This window comes from Garra rufa, chromosome 2 (assembly GCF_049309525.1).
Source record: "Garra rufa chromosome 2, GarRuf1.0, whole genome shotgun sequence".
Taxonomy (NCBI): domain Eukaryota; kingdom Metazoa; phylum Chordata; class Actinopteri; order Cypriniformes; family Cyprinidae; genus Garra; species Garra rufa.
In genome coordinates this window covers 22,575,031-22,592,163 of record NC_133362.1, presented here as the reverse complement: position 1 = coordinate 22,592,163, position 17,133 = coordinate 22,575,031, and positions in this window count along the sequence as shown.

Below are 17,133 nucleotides of genomic sequence, written 5' to 3'. Positions count from 1 at the left end.
ACAGGAACACAGTGGCTTGATATGAAAATGAGGAGGAGGGCTTAAAGGGGCTTTCTCTGTTTAAGAAGAACAGATGCAGACTATCCATCCTCTGGTCTCACTGTGTCTGCCCAGTTTGGGGAAAGCATGGCCTCAACTGGTCAAACATAGGCAATGCAGTTCCTTAAACACTCCCCTCTAAAATATTTCACTTTATATCAAACCATTACATTCAAGCCTAAACATTATTTTAAATGACACTCAAAGATGTTACATCTTGTTTTGGTCGAAAATATAATGAAAAAGTATTTTCACACTTGAAATGGGAACTACGTTTCTACACTGCTATAAATTCAATAAATCATGCATGTCTCATGCCTTAAACAGCACTAAAATAATGTACTGTTGTGTTTCCATTCTGCCAGAAATCACTGCTACTGACACATTCCAGGTTTCAGTCCACACCTCACAGCTCCAGAATAACACATCCTGAATGTGCACTAAACAGTGAAGAGCCGAACACATCAGCAGACAGATGACACCACCTCGCGTGTGTTTCAGCATGGGCCGGTACATGTGATCACTGACATACTGTATACGATGGCATCAGAACATGAGAGTGTCACTGCTGATCCCTGATGTACTGTCAGATGTCAACAGACCCCAGGGGCGTCTCTTTCTGCTGGGAATACCACCGACCATACGGCATCTGTCGCTGCCGCTCAAATCGCCGAGTCTCACCCACACCACGCCAGACCTGAGCTACAACACACACCACTGACGGCCAGATTTAATAAGCTCTTCAGGCTCTTCCAAACACTTACCCTTAATTGTTAGGTTTTTAGGATTTCACTTCATGTTGTAAACATTATGCCTTCAAACATTTTTTAAGAAGCAAACCTGGGTCTAGATGTCAAATGGGAAAGATCACAAGGTCTTTACTTCTAGGTTAGGTTAAGGTTAAGTTTAAAGCCCAGTTTGTTTTTATCAGCAGTGATTTTGTATGTTGCTATTACATTTTTAATTTACATTTACAAACAGAAATCATATTTTTGCTTCAGCTGTTAAACACAGTTAATACTGACATTCACACCGACAAAAGTTTTTTTGTTTGTTTGTTTTTAAAATGTCTCTTATGCTCAGGCTGCATTTATTTGATCAAAAATACAGTAAAAACTGTAATACTGTGAAGTATTATTACAGTTTAAAAGAACTCTATTTTAACATTTTAAAATGTAATTTATTTCAGTGATGTCTTCATTGTCACATGATCCTTTATAAATCATTCTAATATCTTGATATGTTGCTCAAGAAACATTTCTAATATTATTATTAATAATGTAGAAAACAGTTGTGTTGCTTAATATTTTTTGTGGAATCTGTGTTACATTTATAAAGAATTTTCTTTTGCTCACCAAGCCTGCATTTATTTGATCCAAAATGTAGCAAAAGCAGTAATATTGTGAAATATTTTTACTATTTAAAATAACTGCTTTCTATTTAAATATATTTTTTGAAATGTTTCGTTTCTTTGCTCCCACGATGACCCTTCCCACTTAAATAATTAGACGAAATAAAATACAATTACAAAAAGAACAACAATACAAAGAATTTATAATATAATGTAAAAAACACTAAATAAACTGTCCAATATTGTACACATCTACAAATGAACAAAATCATTGTAGTAATTAGATAACCAAATTTAAAAAAATGTACCTAAACAATAATACAATTCAACTCTACTGGAAAGGTATTTTTAATATATAAATTAATTTATATAAATTTAAAAAATTTAATTTTTAGGTCAATCAATTTTTTGCATTATTCGATTTTTCATAGAATATTATTTGATTTGAATTTGTCATATTACAAGTACAAAATTGTACAAGAAACAAATATCCAAACAAATACAATTAAAAACAAGTTCATATCCTGTCTATAATTTCCAAAAAGTTATCTTTTAACTGCTTTAAATGTTTGTGGTTTCATGTTTTGCATTGCTTTGTTACATTTTGTTCCAAAAAAAAAATATGTAAGCTGAATAAATAAGCTTCCCGTTGATGTATGGTTTGTTAGAATAGAATGAAAAATTGATCATTTTGACCCATACAATGTATTTTTGGTTATTGCTACAAACATACCCATGCTACTTAAGACTGTTTTTGTGGTCCAGGACTTTCAAAAATAAATCTTCCCTCAGAAAAATTCACAAAGTAAAAAGTTCCCTAGTTTCCCCATTGCTAAAACTAAAGTTATTTCTCTAGTTCAACACTAGACCACATTTAACAACATTCAATACAAATTTCAAAGACATTTCAAAACTTTTGGACCTCTATGCAAAACATGCAAACACATGTGCATATGTAGGACAGGTGAGGCCCACACAGCACAGGTAACTCCAGAGGGAGAGAGAGAAGGAGAGAGATAAAAGACTCCCATCTTGGCTCTGCCTCACTGTTACCTGAGGAACACCACTGAAGTCAATAAAAGCCCTCTTGTGTCTGTCAGAGCTCTTTCACTGCTCTCTTTGATGGCCCATCACTCTAACGTTGCTCAGAGATGACCTTGATCCCACACTTACTCCGCCGCCCGTAAACACTCGCGACACAGTCCCGCTCTCAGCCGCTTAACAGCCCACACATTACAAACAAAGCTAAATAACACACGGCTTTGAATTTGAAGGGCCATTTTCTCTGGTACCCAGGCGTCTGCAAGGCCCCTTTGGGTAGGAGTCGTCTTTACCCGTGTCTGGAAATTACAGCATGGTAAGCACTCTGTAAATAAATAATTAACTATTTTACACAGTGGGTAGTTGAAAAGACAAAACGGTATTTTGAAACTTGGAATATCTGTGTACTTTTTAATATACACTACAGTCAAACCCAAATGTACTTAGACACCTTCAACATTTCTCACATTATCAGTTTATTCACTAGTTTAGAATAAATGGAAACAAGAACTCAGAGCTAAACTGTATTAGAACAAATTAATCTTGATAATGTCAGATAACTTTGATAGAAAGGCGTGCAATGGATTACAATCAACCAAAAATTCATGACAATATTTACACGACTACCAAAACTTTGTTGACCAATTACCAAGCAATGCTTAATTTTGTTCAGTCTGTGGTGTAAAAAGCTCTCATTAGCAATTAAAGAAAAAACACTTAAGGAAAACATGGTCAGGTCAAAGTGTCTGAATAATCTTTGGTCCCAAATTCTTATAAATTTTACTGGTAGTCCCCTGTATGAAATTTATTGGGTATAATATGTCACAGCTGACTTTATTTTGCTATCCTCACTTACATAAACTATAGTGTCCTGCACCCGCTAGTAAAAAATATATATATTAAAAATGATATCTGGTGTCTGAATAATTATTGGTTTGACTGTACATTGGCTCGCATGTTAGAGTCCAAAATGCTTTATTAGTAACACCCCAATTTGAATGAAGAAGATTTAGATCAAAACTAACTAACTAAAACTAATAAAATCAAGAATAAAATCTAATTTGTGCCATTCCCATGACCAAGACTTCAGTTCAAGATATTGTCTGAGGACCATGTCTGTTTTAAAAAAACTTGTTTTCTTTGCTTTTGTTCACTAAAATGCTGAGGAAGGCTGAGATGGAGAGGTAGAGACCTCCAGAGTGAGCAGTGGGTATAAATGACCTCTCCACCGGCTCCTGAGGAACACTCAAAGAAGCGAGTCTCGTCTCAAGCACATAAAATGTTATTGCGTGCTCAGTGGAGCTGTAACCAGGGCACCAACAATAGCCATCACCACTAAAGAGCTTTTTGGCTCCAGTGGGGAGCTAATGAAACTAAAAGAAAACAGCACTAATACTAGCGCCGCTGCCCAAAATGGCCTTGACAATTAGGAGTCGGCTTGACTCAGAAACGTTGCAGGGCAAATGCCTCCTTGTAGGAAACAAATGACAAATTTGCAACCCAGTGGACATCTTAACTATATGATGTTTCCAACACCAAAACTGAGAACCATGGAAATTATGCACTGTAAAATATTTAATAGTATATCCATATTAATAGTAGCACTTTTATAGCCCATGCTTTTATTATATACATTTTCAAATAAAATATATAAAGGATTAGACACACTGAAGTACAATAAATATCAATTGTTGCTTTTGTCAATTAATAATCCATATTTTAAAATACATTTACTCTGAAATAGGTTCATTTGTTTTTGTTTTGCTTGTTATTTTTATCAGAAAAATGTTTGGTAACTAAGTAAATCGAATATGAGATCAAAAAAAGATTAAAGATTGTATAGTACACCACAGCAAATATATTTCATTTTATCAGCTCTTAATGGCTTCCTCGTTATAACAAACCCACCAAATATATCACACATAAAACCATCAACCATCAGATATTTGCAGACTGAATCTTGAAATGTCTTGCATATTAATATGCATTGCATCTTAATATTTTTACATACATTTCAACTCAATCCTCTACCAGATACAAAATATTGAGCATCAACAGTGAACCAAAAGCTCGATATATCATGTATTAAAAACCACAAAACCAGTCTTAAGTCGCTGGGGTATATTTGTAGCAATAGCCAAAAATACCTTGTATGGGTCAAAATTATTGATTTTTCTTATATGCCAACAAAATCATTAGGATAGTAAATAAAGATTATGTTCCATGAAGATATTTTGTAAATTTCCTTCTGTAAATATATCAAAACGTAATACTTGATTAGTAATATGCATTGCTAAGAAGTTCATTTGGACAACTTTAAAGGTAATTTTATTAATATTTTGATTTTTTTGCACCTTCAGATTCCAAATTTTAAAATATGTGTGTCTTCATCAAATATTGTCCTATCCTAACAAACCATACATTAATGCAAAGCTTATTTATTCAACTTTTAGATAATGTATAAATCTCAATTTCAGAAAAATGTACCCTTATGACTGGTTTTGTAGTCCAAAGTCATGACAATTTTCACACAAGAGCTTAAAACACAGCAAGTGTTTCACACTTCTAATATACACTGCAAAAAGTTAACTGTAAAGTGATACGCAATATACTGATAGTGCATATAGACCGAGCTATGTCCAAACTCATTTGCAAACATCCAAAATATCATCCAAATTGATTCCTCATAGAATAAAGCATTAATACTCTAAATTTATGAGCAGAGAGTGAAATACAGTTCTATCATCACCTTTAGATAAAACCCATGAAGTGCAGCAAGTCATCCACAGCTTATTTAAGTACAAGCGCACGATGATACAACAAGCATCCACACACTCATGCGTTACAGAGCGTTATTGCTATGCTCATCGCTGTAATTTCCCAACTGCTGGCCACTGATTGCCTTTCAGCCCAGAGGTGAATATTACATGCTCACTTAGCACCTGAGATCAGACAGGTCGCCGTGTGTCTTCCCCTCCACTGGGTACTTGGCAAAGCAAAACTCTGTGAATATAGTACAAACTACACCTCATCCTCCTCAGACAACCACATCTGTGATCAGAACAGAGAAACATGTATATTTATGTGGTATGTCTGAGTGTAGACTTACGCCTTATGTGCAGATTCACATTTTAATTGTATGTAACTATGTCACTTTACTTTCTATGTAATTAGAGATTTCATACAATTTTATTTTAAGGAGAGACACTGCAGGCAAAAATGCTGTTTTTTCATGCACCTGTCAAGTTTGAGATTTTGGGCTTATTGGTTTTTCTTAAAGAGTTTTTTTAGACTAGTGGAAAGAAAATATCCAAGACACTGTTAAGTGTTTCTTTTATAGCACTTTATCTATTTGTGTCAATAGATTTCAATTACAATACATATTTTTAAAGGCCGTTTTTTCAAAATGAGTTTTTTTTCTTCTACACTGAGCCATAAATCTCCACTTTAGTAGCACTTACACACACCAAACTTTACCTTTTTATTACTGTCTATGTCCTAAAGGTTTTTACAGAGGGATTTGTTCATATATAATTGCTTGATTTTATACATTTTATTCCCCCCACAATTGTAAAAAAATATATATAGTGTTTTCTGTCTGTTCTAATTTATTTCTGAATTATGGCAAAACAAAATGAGATACCCAAAATTCCCTCTGTACAAACATTTGCCTCTAATATGTCAAAGAAACTAAACAAGAATTCTGAAACTGACTTCATCCAGTGTTTAGATTTTTGTACTAGAAATGTATGCAAATTAGCGCATATTTAATTATATGATGCCTCATTTGCATATTTAAACCTAACCTTTTAGATAACTTGTAATGCAAAAAAAGTTTGCAATTATCAATGTAATCAATCAACTGGACAAGAAAGGTGATAGATATTAGTTAATTTTTTACCCTATTCACCTGCAGTGTCTCCCTTAAAATAAAATGCATTACACTATCTTTCAAAAGTTTAGAGTAAATTAATATTTTATTCACCAAGAATGCATTAAATTAATTAAAAAAATGACATGATTAAAATTTTTAAAAATAAAAATGACAATGATTAATCAATAAAGACTCTTATGTTAAAACATTATATTTTAAATAATTATTTTGAACTTTCTATTCATCAGAATTGAGCAGCAGTTTTTTACAACATTAATAATAATACAAAATGTGACACTCAAAACTGAAGTAATGGCTGCTGAAAATTCAGTTTCTCCATCACAGAAATAAATTACATTTTAAAATACATTACAACAGAAAATCTTTTTTTTTTTTTTAAACGTAGGCCTACTAATATTTCAGTTAATGTTTTACTGTATTTTTAATCAAATAATTGCAGACCTGGTGAGCACAAGAGACTAAAAAAAAAAGAAATAAAAAAAATGACACTGACCCCAAACTAATCAAATTAATCACACATTAGCATTTACTGGTAATTTAAAAACATTATTATAGCAGGTTAAATTATTGAAAAATGTAAGTTAATATGTTGTAGTTTTATTTAATTAATTTCAGGTTGAAAAAAAAAATAGTTTGGTTTTAACCAATTGTTGGGTTATGTACACATACAGATTGACATTGTGTCTCATAATTTTGCTCTATTTTTAAGACACCATGTCAAATTTAAACAAGTTACTGTAAAAATACTTTAAGAACCCTGCATTCTGTTGTTCACAGCATCATCCGCCCATACTAACCGCAGAATTGCAAAGAATAATGGAAATATTGTAGTCACTTTTTCTGTCACTATTCACTATTTCTAGTCACCATTTCTGTGGCTCTAACTCACACTAAATTGACCCTATTTGTAACCCTGGACCAGATTTATACATCATCTGAAAGCTAGAAAAACAAGCTTTTCATTGATGTATTTATTTGTATTTGATGTATTTGAAAATCTGAAATCTAAGGGTGCAAAAAAAATTAAATATTGAGAAAATCGCCTTTAAAGTTGTCCAAATAAAGTTCTTAGCAATGCATATTACTAATTGAAAATTAAGTTTTTACACTAGGAAATTTACAAAATATCTTCATGGAACATGATCTTTACTTAATATCTGAATGATTTTTGGCATAAAAGAAAAATGTATAATTTTGACCTATGCAATATATTTTTCGCCAAATATACCTGTGCTACTTACTGGTTTTGTGGTCCAGGGTCACAAATGTAATTGACGCCTTTAACCATCAACATTTGTCAAATATTTTGAAACAGACACAAAAGAAGACCAATATTAAGACTTCCATTTATGTCATTTAACTCCGAGACAAATAAGAGCGACAATCACTTCTCGTTCAGTGTGAGTTGAATGCATTAGAACGCAGTCAATGTGGCTGAGAGGTGTTTTGTGTATTCACAGGCAGCGGAGGACTTAACCCTGCTATAGAGGGGTGAGAATACAATAGCTAAGGCACCAGGGGTCTGAAACTATACACTTTAATAAAGTCACCAACGGCTAAATGAGGAGCTGCTATCGCACTCACGTTACCAACAACAAGGGCCGCACTATGCCTCAAGGGGTTTTGTTTTCCACAAATATGCTAAGCTAATGCAGACCCAAAAACACAGAAACCTGATCACAACTCAAGGCTAAGGTTGTTCGGGTTTTAGCTGGTGTAAAGGGGTTTTGTACAAGCAACACCAAGAGCTTAGTTGTGGACCCAAGTTGTGGAACTTGAGCTTTTTAAAAAAAATATCCCAGCATGCTAAAACATGAAACAAAGCAAGCCGCTCGGCTCTGCTCTTAGCTCTGCATCGATGGCCTTCTTGCTCCGTGTTGGCGCTGGGCGGCACGCTACCTGATGGCTATCCCCAGGCCTGTGTTTGAGCGCTAAATAAATTGTTATCTAGTGTGCTTTTTGTCATTTCTGGTTTGGTGCCAGGAACATCCCTCCCAGCCACCTGTCTTTAGATAGAGAAAGAGAGAGGGAGAGAGAGAGAGAGAGAGAGAGAGAGCAGGGTGAGGGAGAGAGGCAAACTTTGGAGAGACTCTCTTTTGGGCCTCCCATTTGGACACGGGAGAGGTCGTAACCTCCCTCTTTATTTTTCCCAAGGCTGTTGGGCTAATGAAGTAACAACAAACTGGGCCGGCGGCTAATTTGGAGTGGCATTTCCTGGCCCCTCTTGGCCCACGGAGATGTGTTTCATTTTCTCTTATCAGTGCTTCAGTCATGTGGCTTTCCGCATGGACGCCCCTGTCTCCCCCCATCGCTGGCCTAATGGAAACTTCGTTAATGTCATTAATCTGCCGACTAGGACATGCACTAAACACACATCAGCCTGTTTGTACCAGAAAACACCAGAGGGCTGTTTAGACTTGAGCTTCACACCGAGAAATGACAATAAGAGAATTTCATCATCTTTATTTGTTTGTGCAGCAGCCATTTTGGGAGACAACCGGGTTCACAAGTCACGTTCGGTGCCCTACAGTTCAACCTGAGAGAAAAACAAAACAAAAAACAGATAAGATAAAAACACTCTTAAAAATAAAGGTTCCAAAATGGTGTTTTTCCAGTGATGCCATCGAAGAACCATTTTTGGTTCCCCAAAGAACCTTCCAGTGAAGAACATTTTAAAAATCGAAAGAAACGATTTTGACTGTAAAGAATCTTTTCTGCATTTGAAAGGGTCTATGGATGTTCAAGGTTCTTCATAGAACCATCAATGCCAATAAAGAAATAAAGAACCTTTATTATTAGGAGTGTACAAACTATTTTTCCATTTACTAATTCTCTTAGATGTAGAACTCCTTAAAGCAGGGGTTCTCAAACATTTTTTGTCAGTCCAACTTTTTTAAATGTAAAACACCCTGAGATTTGACACTAACATTTCAACACAACACAAGTGTCTACATCTCAAATTATTTAGTTTCAAATGTTTAAACCCTGAAGCTTTTAACATGACAAATCCTTAAAGGGATTGTTCACCCAAAAATGAAAATTAGGCTATGTCATTCATTTCTCACCCTCATGTCGTTCCAAACCTGTAAGACCCAAATCTTTGGAACACAAATTAAGATTTCTAATGCTGCATACACTCTTAAAAACAAATGTGCTTCATGATGCCATAAAAGAACATTTTTAAATGTCTAAATGGTTTCATCTGAGGAAGCTTTCTGTTCCACAAAAGGTTCTTTGTGGCGAAAGAAGGTTTTTCAGATTATAAAAAGGTAAAGAAAGAGATGGTTCTTTAAAGAGCCTTTGACCGAATGGTTCTTTGTGGAACCAAAAATGGTTCTTCTATGGCATCGCTGAGAAAAACCTTTTAAAGCACCTTTATTTTTAAATTCAAGGCTCAGAAAGGTAGTAAGGACATTGCTATAATAGTCCATGTGACATCAGTGGTTCAACCATAATGTTTATAAAGCTATGAGAATATTTTTGTGCGCAAAGAAAATAGAAATATCGACTTCTAACAATTTCTTCTCTTTTATGTCAGTTCTGCCACCATTCATGAGAGTACCACGATGTAGAAAGTTCTCAGATTTCTTAATTTGTGTTCTAAAAATGAACAAAGGCTTGGAACGACATTAGGGTAAGTAATTAATGAGACAATTAGCATTTTTTGGGTGAACGATCCCTTTTATTTTGGCTGAATATTTAGGCAATTATGTGGATGTAAATAAAGTGAACCTAGCACACATTGTGTTCCTAAATGAATGTTAAAATGCTGTTTTGGAAACCTTGCCTACACATTTTTAAAAATAAAGGTGCTTTAAAAGGTTCTTCACAGCGATGCCATAGAAGAACCATTTTTGGTTCCACAAAGAACCATTCGGTCAAAGGTTCTTTAAAGAACCATCTCTTTCTTACCTTTTTTTAATCTGAAGAACCTTCTTTTTCCACAAAGAACAGAAAAGTTCTTCAGATGTTAAAGGTTCTTTATGGAAACATTTAGACAAAAAGGTTCTTCTATGGCATCGTGAAGCACCTTTATTTTTAAGAGTGTATAGAAATAGTTAACTAAAAATGGTTTTATCATCATTAAATCACAATCATGTTGTTCTAAACTTTCAGGACTGACTTCTTCTGTAGAACTCCAAAACAAGTACATTCTGAGAAATATTTTGGCCATACAATGAAGTTTGATGGATAAAAAAAACAAACACTGGACCCCACTCTCATTGTATGATAGAAAAAAACACTTTTATCATTTGTGATCCACAGATGAAAGAAAGTCATACAGCAATATGAATGTAAGTTCAAAACGCAAGAACTTTCGGTTTTGTGTGAACTATCCCTTTAATTCATCTCGGCCCGAGCGCTTCACTGTCATGCCCGACTCACGCACACAAAGAGAGACGCTCCCTCCCTTGGTCGTATTAAAACAGAGGGCTTGCTTAATGCCACCTTAATGACGAGTCAGGTGACTCGCGGAGGCCGCTCTAATTAAGAGGCTTCATTCACACATTCCCTCAACTCCATGAATGGACACTCTAAGACTGACATGTCATATAGTTCCATTCATCGCGAGCAAAAACACAAGGGGGAGCAGAGCTCAGCTGGGAGGGATGGGTAACCGAGGGGACATTTTCTTTTGTGCGGCTCTAAGCTTCTGGGGCCAAATGCCAGCGGGCTAACCCCTGCGCTGGCTGCCCATGTGTTTCTCCTTCCTCCCAAACGGAGTAATTAGGAAGATCTTAATGGGTTTCCAGGTTTATTAGTGGCCAAGAAAAGCTTCAAATGTCACTTTAATTAAAGGGGATTCCACAGACAGCTTGTGTGGCAATGTCAACCGCTCGAAAAAAATCCTTGTTTGGGCAGGAGAAGTAGAACGGGCCAAGCCTTGAATGCACACAAAGAAACGTGAAGTTCTAAATGGCAGCTGTCTAGACGTGTGGTCAGAGACAAAATAGATCATTTGACCTCGACCAAACATTAAACTGACAGCGATTATCTGCCTATAAATGCCACACATGCGTATACGAGTCCCTTCCTTTCATATCAGCGGCGGCAATCCGACTCCCCAAAAACCGTCCCATTGAAAACGCACCCTCCCAAATTATTTTGGGGGATGAATTTATTCCTGGCATATCCTATGCTCGTTCATGCAGGATATAAAATCCTAGATTATTTCTTGCTTGGTTAACCTGCATCCGGTCGCCTCGTTCACAAAACCACTCTAATGTTGCCATTAGTTATGCTTCTATGGTGGCCAAAAGATGAATCCTGAGGTCTCCACATTCAATAAATGTGTACATGAATGGTGGAGGAAGATAAAATATATCTCCAAGATAGAGAAGGGGCCAGTTCATTGCTGGAACGTCAGAGGGGGAGATAATTAATCAATATGAAAATGACATGGGCTCCACTGGAAATCGGAGGCATGTAAAAGCCTCTCGGATCTGCCTTTTTCACCTTGAGGAAGCTTCGATATTAATTATCTTGGAGAAAAACAACAAAAATGGCAACACTGTATGCCATAAGAAAAGGGTTTTTTGCACCAAATACAATCTTACATTGCATACACATTTATATTGCCCTTGTAATCTAACACACACAATTCATAAGGTCAATTATAAAAATAAATGTAAATAATTGTAAATAATATTTATATATGTGACCCTGGACCACAAAACCAGTCATAAGGTTAAATTTGACAAAACTGAGATTTATACATCATATGAAAGCCCAATAAATAAGCTTTCTATTGATGTATGGTTTGTTAGGACAGGACAATATTTGACTGAGATACATCTATTTGAAATCAGAAATCTGAGGGTGCAAAAAAATCAAAAAGACTGAGAAAATCACCTTTAAAGTTGTCCAAATTAGGTTCTTAACAATGCATATTACTAATCAAAAATTACATTTTGATATGTTTACAGTAGAAATTTTACAAAAAATCTTCATGGAACATGAACTTTACTAAATTTCTTAATGATTTTTGGCATAAAAGAAAAATCAAAAATTTTGACCCATACTATGTATTTTTGGCTATTGCTACAAATATACCCCAGCGACTTAAGACTGGTTTTGTGGTCCAGGGTCACATATATGATATATTTTTTACAAGTCCATACATGCATACACAAAAAAAAATGGTGTAGGAAACGAATTTACTTACAAATTGCTAGTACATTCGACAATTAATTACAAACGGCAAGTAACAAGAATTAAACATAGGTTTTATTTACTTGAAAAAAAAATTTTTTTATACAGTGTATCCCAAATTTAAGTTAAAGAAGCTTTCATTTAACACAAAATAACCTTTAAAAATACACAAAATATATATAAACCTTAACACAAATACTGCAAATCACAATAAAAACTGTAAAGGTTAGTGTCAATAAAAGTGAGGCTAAAACAACTATGCCTCTTAAAACAGCTTGTAGGACAAACACACTTTAACCTTTAAGCTATAACTGCTTTTGTGGATGGGGGAAGCTCAAATCAGTAACTACAAGTAACTGGTGTTGTCTTACCGGGTGAAGAGACAACATTTTGCGTTTTATAGCATAGGTGTGGAATCGTACAAACCAGGAGCGTGGAAAGGTGATCTGGTAATTGGCCATGGGAAAAAGACTGTGTGTCAAGGGATTGTCTGCGGTAGATAACAGACAGGAACTTGTAATCACTTTATTATTATTATTATTATTATTATTATTATTATTAGCCAATCTACAACAACACACTTCCACAGATGTGGACTTCAGAACACCATGATTAATACATTCTATATTTGGATGACAAAATCTATTACATCTTTAATTATGGGAGCACAAAATTTCTGACACTTTCATAATAAATAAAAAATAATAAATTAATGCACCTCTGAGAAAAAAATACAGAGCTTCACAATGAGTGAAAGACAAACACAAAAAAAGACAAATGACTACAGTTGTATCATTTGAAAATGAAAACGGTGGGTTTAGAGTAGAATGCACCCTGCAATTTTTTTGCACAAAGCGCAGAGCCCAGAGACTACCGCCCGTATTTCATGCTGCGAATTGCATCTGGTGGCAGCAAAGCGAAACAGCAAGCTTTATTTTCTTCAGACAGTAATGCTAGCGTACCTTTGGCACAGAAAGCCAGCGTCTCTCATAGCTCACTCGGGGCAACTCAGTCAATGGAACAAAGTTAGAAGAATGGAATACAGTCTCTGAACAAAACACACACATTGGCGAGAGAGCGGGCAGACCGAGGCTGGAATTCCACTCGCTGTGCAAGATGAGCAATATGGTGACAGGCAAGAGTGGCACAGGGCCCTTACGCTGAAGCCAAGCATGTTTTCGTCCTGAAATAACCTGTATTTTCATAAGCAAGACAATCTTCACAGAGGGCAGGTGAACCCTGTAACCACCTGTGCATCCAACTGCAAAGGTCTGGCTGAGCTTAAACTAATTGGGAGAAGTGCATTTTGCTCTGCACTTCATGTGCTGAAAAAATATGTGCCGCATTTACAATGACAATAAACAAAGGAGCAAAAAATCAAATCCAATTATGGCAACTCAAACTACTTAAACTGCACAGAGATAGCCATGAGCTATTAATCAAGTAACTGTTAAAGTGTCAATAATAGTTGTAACAATGAAATCCTCATCAATATCTTATTGAAGTGAAAAAATGTTCCCAACAGAAATCAGATGCCAGTTTGAGCTAAAATGTACAAAAGGCTCATTAGCGATATCACACAACTTGACAAAGTAGGGAAGCCCAATTTTTATTATTTTAGAAAATAAAACAGGTAAAAATGTAACAAATAAAGTCACTTTGTGAGAAATAAAACCACTAGTTACAATGCGCTCTGAAAAGTTGAAATATAAACTTGCATTTAAAAGAAATAACCTTACAATTGTTAGATATATAGTCATAATTGTGATACAAACTCACACTTACACAAAATAAAGACACCATTCTGAGTTACAATTATAATAATCAAACTTGCAAACTATTAAGTCAAATTTACAAAATTAAAACTACTAAATATTAAGTCTCAATTCTGATATAAAGCTACAATTGTGATACAAAGTCACAGTTACTAAAATATAAAGTCACAACTGCCAAATATTGAGTCACAAATACAAAATTAAAGCTACAATTGTGAGATACAAAGTCACAGTTTCTAAAAATAAAGTCACAATTGCAAAATATTAAGTCACATTTACAAAATTAAAGCTACAATTGTGATACACAAAGTGACAGTAACTAAAAATAGTCACAATTGCAAAATATTAAGTCTCAATTGTGATATAAAATCACATTTACCAAATTAAAGCTACAATTGTAAGATACAAAGTCGCAGTTACTAAAAGTAAAGTCACAATTGCAAAATATTAAATCACATTTATACAATTAAAGCTACAATTGTAGCTTTACAACTAAAAATACAGTCTCAATTGCAAAATAGTAAGTCACATTTTTAAAATTAAAGCTATAATTTCGAGATACAAAGTCACAGTAACTAAAAATAAAGTTACAGTTGCAAAATATTAAGTCTCAATTGTGATATATAGTCATATTTACACAATTAAAGCTACACTTGAGGTACAAAGTCGTAGTTACTAAAAATAAAGTCTCAATTGTAATATAAAATCACATTTACCAAATTAAAGCTACAATTGTGAGATACAAAGTCATAGTTACTAAAGATAGTCACAACTGCAAAATATTAAGTCTTAAATAAAATATAAAGTCACATTTACCAAATTAACTCTATAATTGTGAGATACAAAATCGCAGTAACTTAAAATAAGACCACAATTGCAAAATATTAAGTCTCAATTGTGATATATAGTCACATTTACACCATTAAAGCTACACTTGTGAGGTACAAAGTCGTAGTTACTAAAAATAAAGTCTCAATTGTGATATAAAATCACATTTAGCAAATTAAAGCTACAATTGTGAGATACAAAGTTGCAGTTACTCAAGATAGTCACAACTGCAAAATATTAAGTCTCAATTGTGATATAAAGTCACATTTACGAAAGTTAAAGCTATAATTGTGAAATACAAAGTTGCAGTAACTAAAAAGTCATAATTGCAAAATATTAAGTCTAAATTTTGATATAAAGTCACATTTACAAAATTTAAGCTACAGTTGTGAGAAACAAAGTTGCAGTTACAAAATATAGTCACAACTTGCACAATATTAAGTGTCAGTTGTGATATAAAGTCACATTTACAAAATTAAAGCTACAACTGTAAGATATAAAGTTGCAGTTAATACAAATAAAGTCACACTTACAAAAAATAGCCATACAGCCGAGCTATAAAGGTGCAATTATAATAAAGTCACAATTGTCGCAGTCACATTTACAAAAATTAGCTACCACATACAAAACTTTTTCAGTACCTAGGTATGAAAGAAGGGACGCAGAGGAAGATTTCAATTCCACAGCTAAATATTTCTGTATTAACTATCCCAAAATGTCACATAATTCATTCTTATGTCCTTAGACTTGAATCACTCCTCCATACTCAGCGATGGCAGCACCTTAGTGTATTAATAAATGCAGATGAAGGTTGAGTTGTTTGCTCAGATTGCATTTCCAGCTTTATTTATGGATTCCCTCCAGTGGCACAGACATCATGTTTTGACGTGGCTCTAATGTCAAGATAAGATGAAGAATCACTTCAAGGTGCTCCCTGACACAAGACAAATGGCAGTTGACCTGAAGACACAAGGAGGCGAGGAGCCTTGTGGCACTGTTGTGGTGCAGCTCTCAAAACATTTCCTGTCTGTCTTGAGAGACACCACACCTTTGGGCCATTTTAGACACAGGTATATCTCATCTATGAAAACTTTGAGATAAGGCTGAATGAATGAGCCTACCTGCCCATGTCTATCTGTTATTTTTGAAGTTAATGCCACAACATAAATATCACGACATAAGCCTAAATAAAGAAGGATTAAAGTCAAGGTTCTTGGCTTTTCCAAGTCGTTACATAAGCATATAAAGTCTAATGTTACAAATATGCCACAATTTAAAATTTAAAGAAAAAAAAAAAGATTTTAATTTTGGTTTTGGTGACAAAAACAACATCTCTGCTCAAAAACGGAATCCGAAGGAGAAAAACCGTATATGCTCAGAGTTACTCAACTGCATGAACGCATGCCCAATTCTGCTACATTATTCTCTGAGCCGCGTAAATGATCAAACCTGATGACAGTCTCAGTCTGAGGAAGAGACAGAGCCTACAAAAGGGAAAGTGACAGGCCCTTCTACAACAGATGTTTCTACCGAGGGGAGTCTACTCTCCACTGAGCAGTCTCACACATGAGAGACACCCAAAAGCTCTGGAAACAGTCCTGAAAATGTATGTTCACTGGTAAAAACGCTTTCCCCCCCCATACGGACTACCCACCATTGAATATTCCAGACTTGTTCAAAAACACAGAGGGGTATTAACACATAAAAAGCAAAGTACCGTTGCCAAAGTTTGTACAAAAGGCAAGAAAGAAACCGCTGAAGAGCAATCTTAAAGGGATAGTTCAACCAAAACTGACAATTCTGTGATCATTTACGCACCCTCAACATCATTCCAAACTTGTATGAATTTCATTCTTACACTGAGAACAAAAGATGATACTCAGAAAGCATATTTTGGAAAGGAGAAGCTTGAACATTCTTCTAAATCACTCTTTTTGTGTCTCACGTACAAAACAAAGACCTACAGGTTTGAAATGACACAAGTTGAGTAAATAATGACAGAATTTTCACTTTTGGCTGAACTATCCCTTTAAATCCTACCACACAGAGCG